This window comes from Arachis stenosperma, chromosome 2 (genome assembly GCF_014773155.1).
Source record: "Arachis stenosperma cultivar V10309 chromosome 2, arast.V10309.gnm1.PFL2, whole genome shotgun sequence".
Taxonomy (NCBI): Eukaryota; Viridiplantae; Streptophyta; class Magnoliopsida; order Fabales; family Fabaceae; genus Arachis; species Arachis stenosperma.
The window spans coordinates 57,937,963-57,952,928 of NC_080378.1; positions in this window are offsets into that span (position 1 = coordinate 57,937,963).

Genomic DNA, 14,966 nt, shown 5'->3' on the forward strand with positions numbered 1-14,966 from the left:
TTTGTGGAACCGCCTTTGCTAGGCCTTTTCGGCCTTTAGGTTTTGGGCTGCGTTCCTTTTGATGGGCCTTCCTTGCTTTGTTGTCCGAGGTCCGACCTCTAGGTGTGGGCCTTAGGACGAGGTCGGACCTTTTCATAGATTTGCCGAGTTGGAGGAGCTCGGTCAGGGTATGAACAGTGCCCCTGCCCGAGTTCGTCCTTTTTGGGAGGTCGAGCTCGGGCATAGTTGTTTTTTCAAATTTCAAAAATGGCCGTTCCTGCATTTATTGCATTTTACCGTTTCTCCTCGATTTCCGTTCGGGCTCTGTGAAGGCATTATTTATTTGCTCCCTTCCTTTTTCTTCGTTTATTCTGTTCCTTCCTGCTTTTCTAAGTTTTCGCCATCTCTTTTTCGAGCACCGCTTCTTCTTTCTCTTTGTTCTTCTTCCCCTTATCTTTCCGTGCGTCTTTCCGGGGTTTCCTTTGTGCCGCCGTTTCGTTCTCCTTGCTTCGGAGCTCGTCGTCTTCTTTCTTTCTTCCAGGTTTGTTCCCGTCTCTTTTCTTTGTGCACATATGCTTTCTGTTCTTTTGTGTGGCTCTTTGTCTGTTTCTTCTTTCTTTATGCCTGGGTTGCCCCAAAAAGAGGCGCCGCCATTGCTTTGTTTGTATATATATGGGGGGGCTCTTTTTGTTTTTCTGGTACTTTGTTCCGGGTTGCCGCATTTTCTTTTGGGTTTTTGTTTCTTGCTTGGCTGAACGGGTTTTCGCTGTCTGCTTTATGTGATTTTTGCTTGCTGTTGTATTTCTTCTTTGTAGGTAAGAGTTTTATGTCTCGAAAGGTTCTTCAAGCGATGTCGACCAAGATTCCAAGTGGTCTTGGTTGGGTAGACCCTCTTCCTCTAAAAGTCCCGTCTGTGGTAGATTCTGAATATTTGGCTAGGTTCCGTAGGCACTGTAGCATATGTGAGAATAGAGAGTCTGAGAGGGATTATGAACTAGTAGCCCCGGATTCCGAGGAGAGAGTTTGCTTCCCGCCCTTAGATTGTTCCGAGAAGCTCTTCTTTTATGCTTATGATTGTTTTTTCTCTAAGCTGAGTGTCCGACTTCCTTTTACCGACCTGGAGTCCGAGGTGTTGTGGTCTTGTAACCTTGCCCCTACGCAGCTCCATCCAAATTCTTGGGCGTTTTTAAAGCTGTTTCAACTTTTGTGTCAGTTTTTGGGCGTCGCTCCCTCTATTTCTCTTTTTTCCTACTTGTTTGTGTTGACGAAGCCGGGGTCGGGTGGAGGTAAGGTGTCTTGGGTTTCTTTTAGGGCTAACCAGGGGAGGAAGTTTTGTACCCTTTATGATGAGTCCTTTCATGATTTCAAGAACTTTTATTTCAAGGTCCGGGCTACTGGAGACGTCCGACCATTCTTTCTGGATGAGAGTGGGGAGCCTTCTTTTCCTCTTTGTTGGCAGGAGAATGTAGTGTCTGCTAAGTATACTTTTGAGAGTCTAGATGAGGTTGAGCAGGCTTTTGTGGGTGTGGTGAGCAGTTTATGGGGTTGGGCACCTCACTTGGATACGAAGAAAATGTTGGGAGATCCAAGCCTTCTCCGTTCCGAGTTAGGTAGTTTCCCGACCTCTCTGAGATTCTTCTTTTTTAGTATTTTGGTTTTGCTTGTTTTTGGTGGAATTTCTGTTGTGGTAATCCTTTTCTTTTTATTTCTGCAGAGATGTCTTCTCAGGCGGATTCCATGAAGTTCCTTCGTCGGACGAAGAAGTCTGTGGCTGCTCGAAATATCGAGGCTGAGGCTTCTGCCCGATCTTCTCCGCAGAAGACTACCGTGGGTGTTCAGACTCGGTCGAAGACTATTCCGACTCCCCAGTTCCGAGCTATAAGTCAAGATCCTCCGACCTCCGGGCCTGCTACCTCTTCTCCTCCCCCGTTCTCGGGTCCTCCCCCCAAGAAGCAGAAGACCTCTCAAGAGCTTGCGGGTTTTAATGATAAGGATTTCAATGCTCTCGGTTGGATTGAACAGCATATTCTCCCTCAGACTTTTATCTCTACTGATGACGTGTCTATGGAGCATCATTTTCAGTATATGGCGCGGAGTTGTGTTCGGATGGCCAGTCTTCATGCTGCTATTGCCCGGGAATTCAAGAAATCCCCCATTGGCGCAACCAGCTCCCGACTTGAGAAGGCTCAGTCCGAGTTCGAGAAGATTAGTGAGCTGAAGGCTGCTAGGATTACAGAGCTGGAGGCCTCTTTGGAGAAGGAGAAAGCTAAAGCTTCCGCGGCTGTGGCGGCAGCGAAAGCGTCCGAGGAGATGGCGAAGGCGGCGACGGAGAATTATACTCGGATATATGCCGAGCTTGTGGAGACAAGGGAGAAGTTGCAATCTGCTCAGGATGATTTTTACGAGCTGGAAGGCCATGTGGCTAAGGGTATGGACGCTATGTTCGAGAATTTGAAGGCTCAGGTCCGGGTTCTTGCTCCTGACCTGGATCTGAGCTTATTTAGTACGGATAACGTTGTTGTGGAGGGAAAGATTGTTCCTGCTCCCAATGAGGATGAGGTTCCGGTGTCCGATCCCAAGGTTCCGGTGTCCGACCTCAAGGTTCCGGTTGCGGACCCGACTTCACCTTTGGCCGGGGATGGATCTGGTGTGGAGGTTTCAAACCGGGATGACGGTGCCGTTGATGCAGTCCCGATTTCCATGTTTCCTCCGCAGCCTTCTGTTGATGTGGAGTCCGGAAAGGACCTTGATCCTCTGTAATCTTTTATTTTTGGTTTTTTGCCCGACCTGTGGGCTCTTTTGCTTTTGGATGGTTTTTGTGAACGCTTTGGACACCTTTTTGCTTTTAGCTACTTGTAGTAACTTTTTAGCTTTATTATGCGGTGTTTTATTCGCGTTTTGACTTTTTGTTCCGCTTTTATGCTTTTTTAGTTGTTTTTGGATAACAACTTTTTAGCTAGCGCTTTCGAAATCTTGGCTTTGCCTCTTCCTTTGATTTCGTTTTTTCGCTTGTACTTTTTAGTTGTTTTTGTATAGCAACTTTTTAGTAAGCGTTTTTTCGAAATCTTTGGCTTTGCCTCTTCCTTTGATTTCGTTTTTTCGCTTGTACTTTTTAGTTGTTTTTGTATAGCAACTTTTTAGTAAGCGTTTTCGAAATCTTGGCTTTGCCTCTTCCTTTGATTTCGTTTTTTCGATTGTACTTTTTAGTTGTTTTTGTATAGCAACTTTTTAGTAAGCGTTTTCGAAATCTTGGCTTTTGCCGCTTTAAGGCTTCTTTCTTGGATCCGGGTTTTTTCTCGGACCTTGGGTGTTTGAGTACTTCCCTTTGTTGGGTCCGACCTTGTCGTTAGTCGGCCTTTTAAGTTATTTTTGTAACCTCTTTTTATTTGGTTTTTTGAACCTTTTCAGAGTTACTTTATAACTTCTCACATTAATTTGAACCTCGTCGCTTTATCTTTGCCGACCTTGTGCGGTCTTTTTGGCAAATGATTTTTTGCGTTTTGTCGAGCATAAATTAATGCGCCTTGGCGGGGTACTTTTTCAGGATTTGTTTTCTCACGAGGAAGAACAAAAGAAAATAGGAAGATTTGATTAGTATTAAAAAAGAAAGAATATTTACAGAGTGTTTACCCTTGACTAGGTCGGGTGCCTTACTTGACCGAGTGTCTCATTAAAAAACCCCTGTAGGGGAAAAAGAGTACACCTCGGGTCAAATTTTTCTAGCTGTAGTACCGTCTTAGATTACAGGCGTGCCAGGCCCTGGGCAGCTCATTGCCTTCTAGGTCGGATATCTTGTAATAGCCTGTTCCTAAGACTTCTGTTACTTTGTAGGGTCCTTTCCAATTTGCAGCTAGCTTTCCTTCTCCCGACTTTTGTGTTCCGATGTCATTTCGGATTAGAATCAGGTCGTGAATGGAGAAGCTTCGCTTTATTACTTTCTGATTGTATCTGAGGGCCGTTCGCCGTTTTAAGGCTTCTTCTCGGATCCGGGCTCTTTCTCGGACCTCGGGGAGGAGGTCGAGTTCTTCCTTTTGTGCCTGCGGGTTACCTTCTTCGCTGTAGAAGATGACTCTGGGTGACCCTTCCTCTATTTCGATAGGAATCATTGCCTCCATCCCGTAAGATAGTCGGAATGGCGATTCTCCCGTTGTAGAGTGTGGAGTTGTCCGATATGCCCATAGCACCTAGGGGAGCTCTTCGGCCCATGCCCCTTTGGCTTCTTGGACTCTCCGTTTTAACCCGGCCAAGATGACTTTATTTGCAGCTTCTGCTTGTCCATTGGCTTGCGGGTGCTCGACTGAGGTGAATTGTTGTTTGATTTTTAGTTCGGCCACCAAGTTCTGAAAACTTGTGTCCGTGAACTGTGTTCCATTGTCTGTTGTGATGGAGTAGGGGACTCCGAACCTTGTGACAATGTTTTTGTATAGGAATTTGCGACTTTTCTGAGCCGTAATGGTGGCTAAGGGTTCAGCTTCGATCCACTTTGTGAAGTAGTCGACCCCTACTATGAGGTATTTGACTTGCCCCGGTCCTTGGGGGAACGGGCCGAGTAGGTCAAGTCCCCATTTTGCGAAGGGCCATGGTGCGGTGACGCTGATAAGGTCTTCGGGTGGTGCCTTGTGAAAATTGGCGTGTTTTTGGCAGGGGGGCATATTTTCACAAATTCCGTTGCGTCTCTTTGTAAGGTCGGCCAGTAGAACCCGGCTCGGACTACTTTTTTGGATAATGCCCGAGCTCCGAGATGGTTCCCACACATGCCTCCGTGGACTTCTTCGAGGACGCTCTTTATTTCTGAGGTCGGGACGCACCTAAGGAGGGGGATTGAGAATCCTCTTCTGTATAATACGTCGTGAATTAGTGTATAATTCTGGGCGTCTTTCGTGAGTCTTTTAGCTTCCTTTCTTTCGGTGGGGAGGGTTCCCGACTTCAGGTAGTTGAGTATGGGGGTCATCCATCCTTGCTGTTGGTTGGATATATTTAGCGTTTCTTCCTCTCTTATCACAGAGGGAGATTGTAAGGTTTCCTGGAGGAGACTTTTGTTGTTACCTCCGGGCTTGGTGCTGGCGAGTTTTGAGAGGGCGTCTGCCCGGGCGTTTTGTTCCCGAGGTATGTGCTGGATCTGTATTTCTGAAAAGTGGCGTAATTGTGCCTGTGTTTGGTCCAGGTATTTTTTCATAGTTGGGTCTTTGGCCTGGTAGCTTCCATTTACTTGTGACGTGACGACCTGGGAGTCGCTGAAGATCGTGATTCTCTGGGCTCCGACTTCTTCGGCTAGTTTTAGGCCTGCTAGTAGGGCCTCGTATTCGGCTTGGTTGTTCGAAGCCTGGAACTCGAATTTTAGGGATAGTTCTATCCGCGTTCCTTGGTTGCTTTCGAGTATAACCCCTGCTCCACTTCCTGTTTTGTTTGAGGACCCGTCGACATACAGGTTCCATGAGAGTGGGGTTCCAGGGGTCTCAGTGTATTCTGCGATGAAGTCGGCTAGATACTGAGATTTTATGGCAGTCCGGGCTTCATAGTGGAGGTCGAACTCGGACAGTTCTACCGCCCATTGTAGTATTCATCCAGCTAGGTCCGTTTTTTGCAGGATGTGTCTCATGGGTTGGTTTGTCCGGACTTTGATGGTGTGGGCTTGAAAGTAGGGACGAAGCCTCCGAGCTGTGAACACTAGGGCGTAGGCGAATTTTTCTATTTTCTGATAGTTTAATTCGGCCCCTTGTAGTGCCTTGCTTACAAAGTATATGGGGTGTTGTCCTTGGTCATTTTCTCGTATTAATGCTGAAGCGACTGCTCGATGTCCGACCGAGAGGTATAGTACGAGCTCTTCCCCTTTTAGAGGTCGGGTTAGGATTGGTGGCTGCCCGAGGAATTCCTTGAATTCTTGAAAGGCTTTTTCGCACTCCGGGGTCCATGAGAAGGGTTTCCCTTTCTTTAGGAGTGAGTAGAGAGGTAGTGACTTTATCGCTGATCCTGCCAAGAATCTTGACAGGGCGGCCAGCCTTCCATTCAGTTGTTGTACTTCTTTGACACACGTCGGGCTCTTCATATTGAGTATCGCTTGGCATTTGTCCGGGTTTGCTTCGATGCCCCTTTGAGTCAGCATGAAGCCTAAGAATTTTCCGGCTTCTGCGGCGAAGGTGCACTTCGTCGGGTTAAGTCTCATGTTGTGTTTTCTGAGGGTGCCGAAGACGCAGGCGAGGTCGGTCAGCAAGTTTCTATCTTCTTGTGTCTTTACCAGCATGTCGTCGACGTACACCTCTAGCTGTAGTCCGATGTGCTCTGAGAACACTTTGTTCATTAGCCTCTGGTAGGTTGCCCCTGCGTTCTTCAGCCCGAAGGGCATTACTACGTAGCAGTAGTTTGCCCTTGGGGTTATGAACGAGGTCTTTTCTTGGTCGGGTCCGTACATCGGGATTTGATTGTATCCCGAGTATGCGTCCATGAAGGAGAGATATCTGTAGCCTGAGGCTGCGTCTACTAAGGCGTCGATGTTTGGTAGTGGATATGGGTCTTTGGGGCAGGCTTTGTTGAGGTCTGTGTAATCGACGCACATCCTCCATTTTCCGTTGTGCTTTTTTACCAAGACCACGTTTGGAAGCCATAGGGGGTATTTTACTTCCCTAATGAACCCTGCCTCTAGTAGTGCTTGTACTTGTTCTTCTATCGCTTGCATGCGCTCGGGTCCGAGCTTCCGGCGTCTTTGTTGAACAGGTCGGGATCCCGGGTAAACTGATAGCTTATGGCACATCAGGTCGGGGCTTATGCCTGGCATGTCGGAGGCTTTCCAGGCGAAGAGGTCGGAATTCTCCTTTAAGAGGGTTATGAGTTCCTCTTTTAGGCCCGTTCTGAGGTTCGCTCCTATGTTTGTTATTTTTTCAGATGTGTTCCCGATCTGGACTCTTTCGGTTTCTCCCTCTGGTTGTGGCCGAAGATCTTCTCGGGCTTGAACTCGCCCGAGTTCTATTGTGTTGATCTCTTTTCCTTTTAGGCTCAGGCTTTCGTTGTAACATCGCCATGCTAGTTTTTGGTCGCCTTTTAGGGTAGCGATTCCTTTTGCGGTAGGGAGCTTCATACAGAGGTGTGGGGTCGAGACTATAGCTGCCAGTCTATTTAGGGTTGGTCGCCCAATGAGGGCATTGTATGCTGAAGTGACGTCGACTATAATGTAGTCGATGTTTAATGTTTTAGATTGCTCGCCTCTTCCAAAGGTGGTGTGTAGCGAGACGTATCCTAAGGGATGGATTGGGGTATCCCCTAGCCCAAATAGGTCGGTGGGATAGGCCTTTAGTTCTTTTTCTTCAAGTCCGAGCTTGTCGAAGGCCGTTTTGAACAGGATATCTGCTGAGCTTCCCTGGTCAATCAGGGTTCGATGTAAGTTGGCGTTTGCTAGGACAATGGTGATTACCATTGGATCGTCGTGCCCGGGTATTATCCCTTGAGCATCTTCTCGGGTAAACGAGATAGTAGGTAGTTCGGGCAGGGGACTGTCTTCTCGGACGTGGTAGACTTCTTTGAGGTGTCTTTTTCGTGAGGATCGGGATGTTCCTCCGCCTGCAAACCCTCCATTTATCATGTGAACGTGCCTTTCGGGGGTTCGTGGGGTTTGTTCGGCCCGATCTTCGTTATCTCCCCGCCTCCTCTTCCTGGTCTCTTCTCCTTTCTCTGCTATGTATCTGTCGAGTTTTCCTTCTCTGGCTAGCTTTTCTATAACGTTTTTTAGGTCGTAGCAGTCGTTAGTAGAATGACCGTAGAGCTTGTGATATTCACAGTATTCGGACCGATCTCTCCCAGCTCTCTTGTGTTTTAGAGGTCGGGGCGGTGGAATTTTTTCGGTGTGGCATACTTCTCTGTAGACGTCTACCAGGGAGACTCGAAGGGGGGTGTAGTTGTGGTACTTCCGTGGCTTGTCCGAGTTGGGTTCTTCTTTCTTCTTCTGTTCCCGATCTCGATCTCGAAGTGGGTAGGTTGATTCCTTCCTAGAAGAGTCTCTTAGCTGGGAGGTTTCCTCCATGTTGATATATTTTTCTGCCCGCTCCTGTACCTCGTATAGGGAGGTCGGGTATCGTTTGGATAGGGATTGGCTAAACGGTCCCTCTTTTAGGCCGTTTGCTAGTCCCATAATGGCCGCTTCAGTGGGCAAGTGTTGTATGTCCAGGCAGGCTTTGTTGAATCGCTCCATGTATTCTCGGAGAGTTTCTTGGTTACCTTGTTTGATCCCGAGTAGACTGGGGGCATGTTTTGCCTTGTCCTTTTGAATGGAGAACCTTGTTAGGAATTTTTTGGTTAGGTCTTCGAAGCTGGTGATTGATCTTGGTGGCAGGTTGTCGAACCACTTCATGGCTGACTTGGTGAGAGTGGTGGGGAAGGCTTTGCACCGAATCGCGTCGGAGGCGTCAACTAGGTACATTCTGCTTCTGAAGTTGCTGAGGTGGTGACTTCGATCGGTGGTGCCGTCGTAGAGATCCATATCGGGTGGTTTGAAGTTTCGCGGTACCTTCTCCTTCATGATCTCTTGCGTGAAGGGATCATGGTTGCCTTCGGGGGTGGTGTCGCGTTCTGTCCGATCTCTCAGGTTGGCCTCTATTTTCCGCAGTTTTTCTTCTAATTCTCTGCGCTTGCGGGCCTCCCTTCTCAGATCTTGTTCAGTTTCTTTTTGCTTCTTTATGTCTTCTTCGAGTTGTTTCAGTCGGTTTTGTTGTGCCCGGACTGCTTCTAGAATTTCCGAGCTCTTTTCTTTTTCGGGATTTTGTGGATCCTTGTTTGGGAGTGATGTCTTTGGGCGATTCTGTTTGTTTCCTCCTGGAGTGCGTGGTGATAGAGGGCTCTCCGGTCGTTCTCCGGTGTCAACTTCCTCCTCTTGTTCTGATGCAGCGTGGTCATTGTTGAGTGGGTCGTCCGCCATGGTAAAGGGATGACTTCCAGGTCCCCGGCAACGGCGCCAATGTTCCGGGGGTTACCTGAAACGTGTAGCTCGGTCGTCTGGAGATGCCCGAGGTGGGGGTCAGGGACCCGAGCTTGATGTGTTGGCGGTTGGTGGTTGTACCTGCAATGACACTCCGATGCTTAAGTTAGCATGGGTCCAAGCAGATATGTGTAGAATGTGGAATGTGTGTCATACCTGGGTGCTCCAGTGTATTTATAGTAGTTGGCTGTGATCTTCCCTGGATAAGATATTCTTATCTTATCTTATCTTTCGGGAGTTTTATCCCTATCTTTGTGGAACCGCCTTTGCTAGGCCTTTTCGGCCTTTAGGTTTTGGGCTGCGTTCCTTTTGATGGGCCTTCCTTGCTTTGTTGTCCGAGGTCCGACCTCTAGGTGTGGGCCTTAGGACGAGGTCGGACCTTTTCATAGATTTGCCGAGTTGGAGGAGCTCGGTCAGGGTATGAATAGTAATCTTCTGAGAGTCTTGTGAGATTGATTGGTTTTGGGGTGTTGATGGATGATGGTAAGTGTTTTGGTTAGTTGGTTGGTTATTTGATGGATAATGGTTGGAGTTGGGGTAATTATTTTGGGATTTTCTGTAAAAATTTTGGTTAGTTGGCTGCTGGTTGTGATTTTGGTTATTTCTTGGAGTGTTTTGAGCTGAGTTCCTTTGCCATGGTTGTTGGTTTTGGTTGTGGTTATCTCCCCACCTAAGGTTTGGGTGGTTCTTCCAAGATGGATTGTATGTGTCACCATACACTTCATTTGATCCAGAATTTTGGTTGTGCATATAGTGCACTTGCTCTTATTACTGTTCTTTTTGGTTCTCTTCATTCTGCCCCAAGGAGTTGATGGTTGGCTTATAGCACTCACTGATGCAACCTGAAGGCTATCAATTCTCTTGGCCATTTGCTCAAATTGTTGCTGAATCTGCTGCTGCATCACTTTGTGTTGAGCCAAAATTGTATCCACTCCTTCCAATTCTAGCACTCCCTTCCTCTGTGATGGTTGGCGTTGCCTTTGGTGAGCAAAGAAATATTGGTTGTTGGCCACCATATCAATGAGATTCTGAGCTTCCTCTGCAGTTTTCATCAATTGCAATGATTCTCCAGCTGAGTGATCAAGTGCCTCTTGAGCCTTCAGAGTAAGTCCTTCATAGAAGTTCTGCAGCTTGTCCCACTCAGTGAACATCTCTGGTGGACATTTCCTCAGCAAAGCCTTATATCTTTCCCATGCTTCATATAGATTTTCAGCATCCAATTGAGTGAATGTATGCACCTCAATCTTCAATCTTATGATCCTTTGAGGGGGATAAAATTTGGTAAGAAACTTGCTTACCAAATCATCCCAATTGTTGATGCTCTCCTTTGGAAATTGTTCATACCCTGGGTCGAGCTATCCGACCTGAGATGATTGAAGATAAAGCGACCGACCTCTTCAGGTCAGACTATCCGACCCCTTCTCAGAGAGCTCGGCCAAATCGACAAGAGAGCCCAGTAAAGGGCCCAAATGGAGGAACACGACCCAAATCCTAAGACGGCCTAAGCTTATAGAGATAAGGGCGGTTCCGCTGAAGATACGCTGACCTCAACCCTAAAGATAAAGATAAGATAAGATAACTAACTTATCTTATCCAACAAAGGTCACGTCTCAACACTATAAATACACTGGAGCACCCAGGTATAACTCATACTCTGATTCTACTCAATACCTGCTTAATACCCTTGCTAACTTAAGCATCGGAGTCCCTTGCAGGTACCCCCCACCTCTGGGGACGAAGGATCAGCACTGTCACCCAGTCCAACAAGTTGGACACAACAGCTCCGACCAGCACAGAAGATCTCGTCCGAGATCGACCTACAGTTTCAGGTAACCCTCGGAACATTGGCGCCGTTGCCGGGGAAACTGAAAGTCATCCCACCACCGTGGCGGACGACCATGACAACAACCACGACTCAGATTTGGAGGATCGAACACCGCACAAGAACACGAATGCTACGCTACAAGACACACCGGAAATTAATAGAAACAAAGGTTCACCAAATGCAGGGACCATAAAAACACTTCTAGATCGCTTAAAGCAGCTGGAAAAAGAAACCCAGCAACAACGAGAAATCGGAAGGGATCTACAAAGGGAAATGCGGAGACGTCGGGAATTGGAAGAAAAGCTACAGCAATTGGAAGCCGATCTCAAATCAAAAGCTCCCCGCACTAATCCAGAAGAAAATTCACACAAAGAGCAAGACCCCTTCACCAGAGAAATTATGAAAACCAAAATTCCGAAAGACTTCAAACTCCCAGATATGGCTCTATACGATGGCACCACGGATCCCAACCACCATCTCAGTAACTTCAGAAGCAGAATGTACCTCACCGATGCCCCAGATGCTGTTCGCTGTAAAGCCTTCCCAACAACTCTGACAAAAACAGCTATGCGGTGGTTTGACAACTTACCACTAAAATCCATCTCAAGTTTCGACGACCTAGGTAAAAAATTCCTAGCAAGATTTTCCATTCAAAAGGATAAAGCTAAGCACGCCCCCAGCTTATTAGGAATCAAACAAGGAGATCGGGAGAGCCTTCGCAACTACATGGAAAGGTTCAACAAAACATGCATGGACATACAAAGTTTACCCACGGAAGCCGCAATTATGGGACTCATCAACGGTCTGCGAGAGGGACCTTTCAGCCAATCTATATTGAAAAAGTACCCGACTACCCTTGACGAAGTACAGGAGAGAGTTGAAAAGTACATCAACATGGAAGAAAACGCTCGTTTAGGGGAATCCTCGAAATCGGGAGCCTCCTACCGTGACAGAGACAAGGAATCCAAAAGGAAAGATGACAAATAAGGGGAGAAAATTAAGAAGTACCATAACTACACTCCTCTTAGGGCATCCTTGGTTGAAATATACAAAGAAGTCTACCACACGGAAAAAATTCCCCCAGCACGGCCACTGAAAGGCAAAAAGGGAGGAGGAAACCGAAAGGAGTATTGTGAATATCATCGGGTCCGAGGACATTCCACCAATGAATGCTTCGACTTGAAAAACATCATTGAAAAATTGGTGAGAGAAGGAAAACTAGATCGATTCCTGTCTACCCGAGATGATGAGCAAAGAAAGAGACGACGAGATGATGACGCCAAACGAATAGAACGATCACCTCGGATGCCAGAAAGACATGTCCATATGATACATGGCGGCTTTGCAGCAGGATGAATCTCCAAATCCTCCCGTAAGAGATACCTCAAAGAAGTATACCACGTCGAAGGAGAGGAAGGAGCACTCAACATACCAGCGATAACATTCACTAAAGAAGACGCGACCGACATCATCACAGGACACGACGATCCCATGGTAATCACCATCATATTGGCAAACGCCAACCTACATCGGACGCTGATAGATCAGGGGAGCTCTGTCGACATCTTATTCAAAACAGCCTTTGATAAACTCGGCTTAGAAGAAAAAGAACTTAAAGCATATCCAAACAGCTTGTTCGGGCTAGGAGACACTCCGGTTCGACCACTAGGATACATATCATTACATACAACCTTTGGAAAGGGAAACCAATCCAAGACCCTCAAAATAGACTATATTGTAGTAGACGTAAGCTCGGCCTACAACGCTCTCATAGGTCGGACTACGCTCAATCAACTCGGCGCAATAGTCTCAACCCCACACCTATGCATGAAATTCCCAACTCCAAAAGGCATAGCTACGATAAAAGCAGATCAGAGGATGGCGCGTCGCTGCTACAACGAGAGCCTCAACCTTAGGGGCAAAGGAGAAGAGTTCCACACAATCGAACTGGGTGGAGTTCAACGACGAGAGGAATTCCGCCCTCAACCAGAAGGTGGAATAGAAAAAATTCAGATCGGGGACACCTCGGAAAAAATAACAAATATCGGCACAATCCTCAAAGGAGATCTAAAAGAGCTGCTAATACAATTCTTGCGAGAAAACGCCGACTTGTTTGCATGGAAAGCTGCGGACATGCCAGGCATAGACCCTCAGCTGATGTGTCACAAGTTGGCAGTTTATCCCGGATCTCGACCAATACAACAAAGACAAAGAAAGCTTGGGCCAGAGCGATCCCAAGCTGTGGATGAGCAAGTGCAGGCACTATTGGAAGCTGGATTTATAAGGGAAGTCAAATACCCACTATGGTTAGCCAACATTGTTTTGGTGAAAAAATCAAATGGAAAGTGGCGAATGTGCACCGACTACACAGATCTCAACAAAGCTTGCCCAAAAGATCCATATCCACTCCCAAGTATTGACGCCCTGGTAGACATTTCCTCTAGATATAAATATCTTTCGTTTATGGATGCGTATTCAGGATACAACCAAATCTCCATGTACCCACCGAACCAAGAAAAAACCTCGTTCTTAACGCCAAAGGTGAACTACTGCTACATCATGATGCCTTTCGGCCTTAAGAACGCAGGAGCCACCTATCAAAGATTAATGAACAAAGTATTCTCGGATCACATCGGGAAATCATGGAAGTTTATGTCGACGACATGCTAATCAAAACGAAAAGCGAACAGACACTGTTGACCGACCTGGCCCAAGTGTTCGATACCACCAGGAAGCATGATATGCGACTTAGTCCAGCTAAATGCACCTTCGCGGTAGAAGCAGGCAAATTCTTAGGCTTCATGCTCACACAAAGAGGAATTGAAGCAAATCCAGATAAATGCCAAGCCATACTGAACATGAAAAGCCCAACCTGCGTGAAAGAGGTACAACAACTCAACGGGAGGTTGGCCGCCCTATCCCGATTCCTAGCAGGAGCCGCAATAAGATCTCTCCCCTTCTATGCTACTTTAAGAAAAGGAAAACAGTTTGAATGGACTACAGAATACGAACAAGCGTTCCAAGACTTTAAGAAGTTCTTAGGACAGCCATCTATCCTATCCCGACCTCAAGAAGGAGAACCAGTCATACTATATCTTGCAGTAGGGAATAAAGCAGTAGCATCAGCGCTGGTCTGAGAAAGCGAAAACAAGCAACAACCCATTTACTTCATTAGCAAAACACTACAGGGATCCGAGCTGAATTATCAGAAAATAGAAAAATTTGCCTACACTCTCGTCTTAACATCTCGACGACTCCGTCCCTACTTTCAGGATCACACCATTAAAGTTCGAACTAATCAGCCCTTAAAATGAATACTACAGAAAACAGATTTAGCTGGCAGAATCCTACAATGGGCATTCGAGCTGTCAGAATTCGACCTACAATATGAAGCTCGAACCGCCATCAAATTACAATACCTAGCCGATTTTATCGCTGAGTTCACAGATGCCCTAGAGGCCCCCATAGAGTGGAATTTGTATGTGGATGGGTCTTCAAACAAAACGGGAAGTGGCGCAGGAGTAATAATAGAAAGCAACCAGGGAACCCAGGTCGAGCTCTCCCTCAAGTTCGGATTCCCTGCCTCAAACAACCAGGCAGAATACGAAGCATTGCTAGCTGGCCTGAAACTGGCTGGAGAAGTGGGAGCTTGAAAACTCAACATCTATAGTGATTCGCAAGTGGTCACATCACAGATAACCGGGAGTTACCAAGCTAAAGATCCCGTCATGAAAAGATACCTGGATAAAACCAAGCAACAGCTCGAACAATTGGAGGAATACAAGATCTGCCACATACCTCGTGAGCAAAATGCTCGAGCCGACGCACTCTCAAAGCTAGCCAGCACCAAACCAGGAGGCAATAATAGAAGCCTCATCCAGGAAATGCTACAGAACCCATCAATCTCGGAAGCAGAAAAAGTCCTAACCATAACGGGCCAGGACTAAGGCTGGATGATTCCCATAATCGACTACCTCAAGTCAGGGGCGCTCCCCACAGAAGAAAAGGAGTCTAAAAAGCTAAAAAGAGAAGCACAGTACTACACCATCATAAACAACACCCTGTATAAAAGAGGGATCTCGGTACCATTACTAAAATGCGTACCTACTTCCCACACAAGGGAAGTATTAGAAGAGGTACACAGCGGCATGTGCGGTAATCATCTCGGAGTACGGGCTCTTGCCAAAAAAAAAATACTCT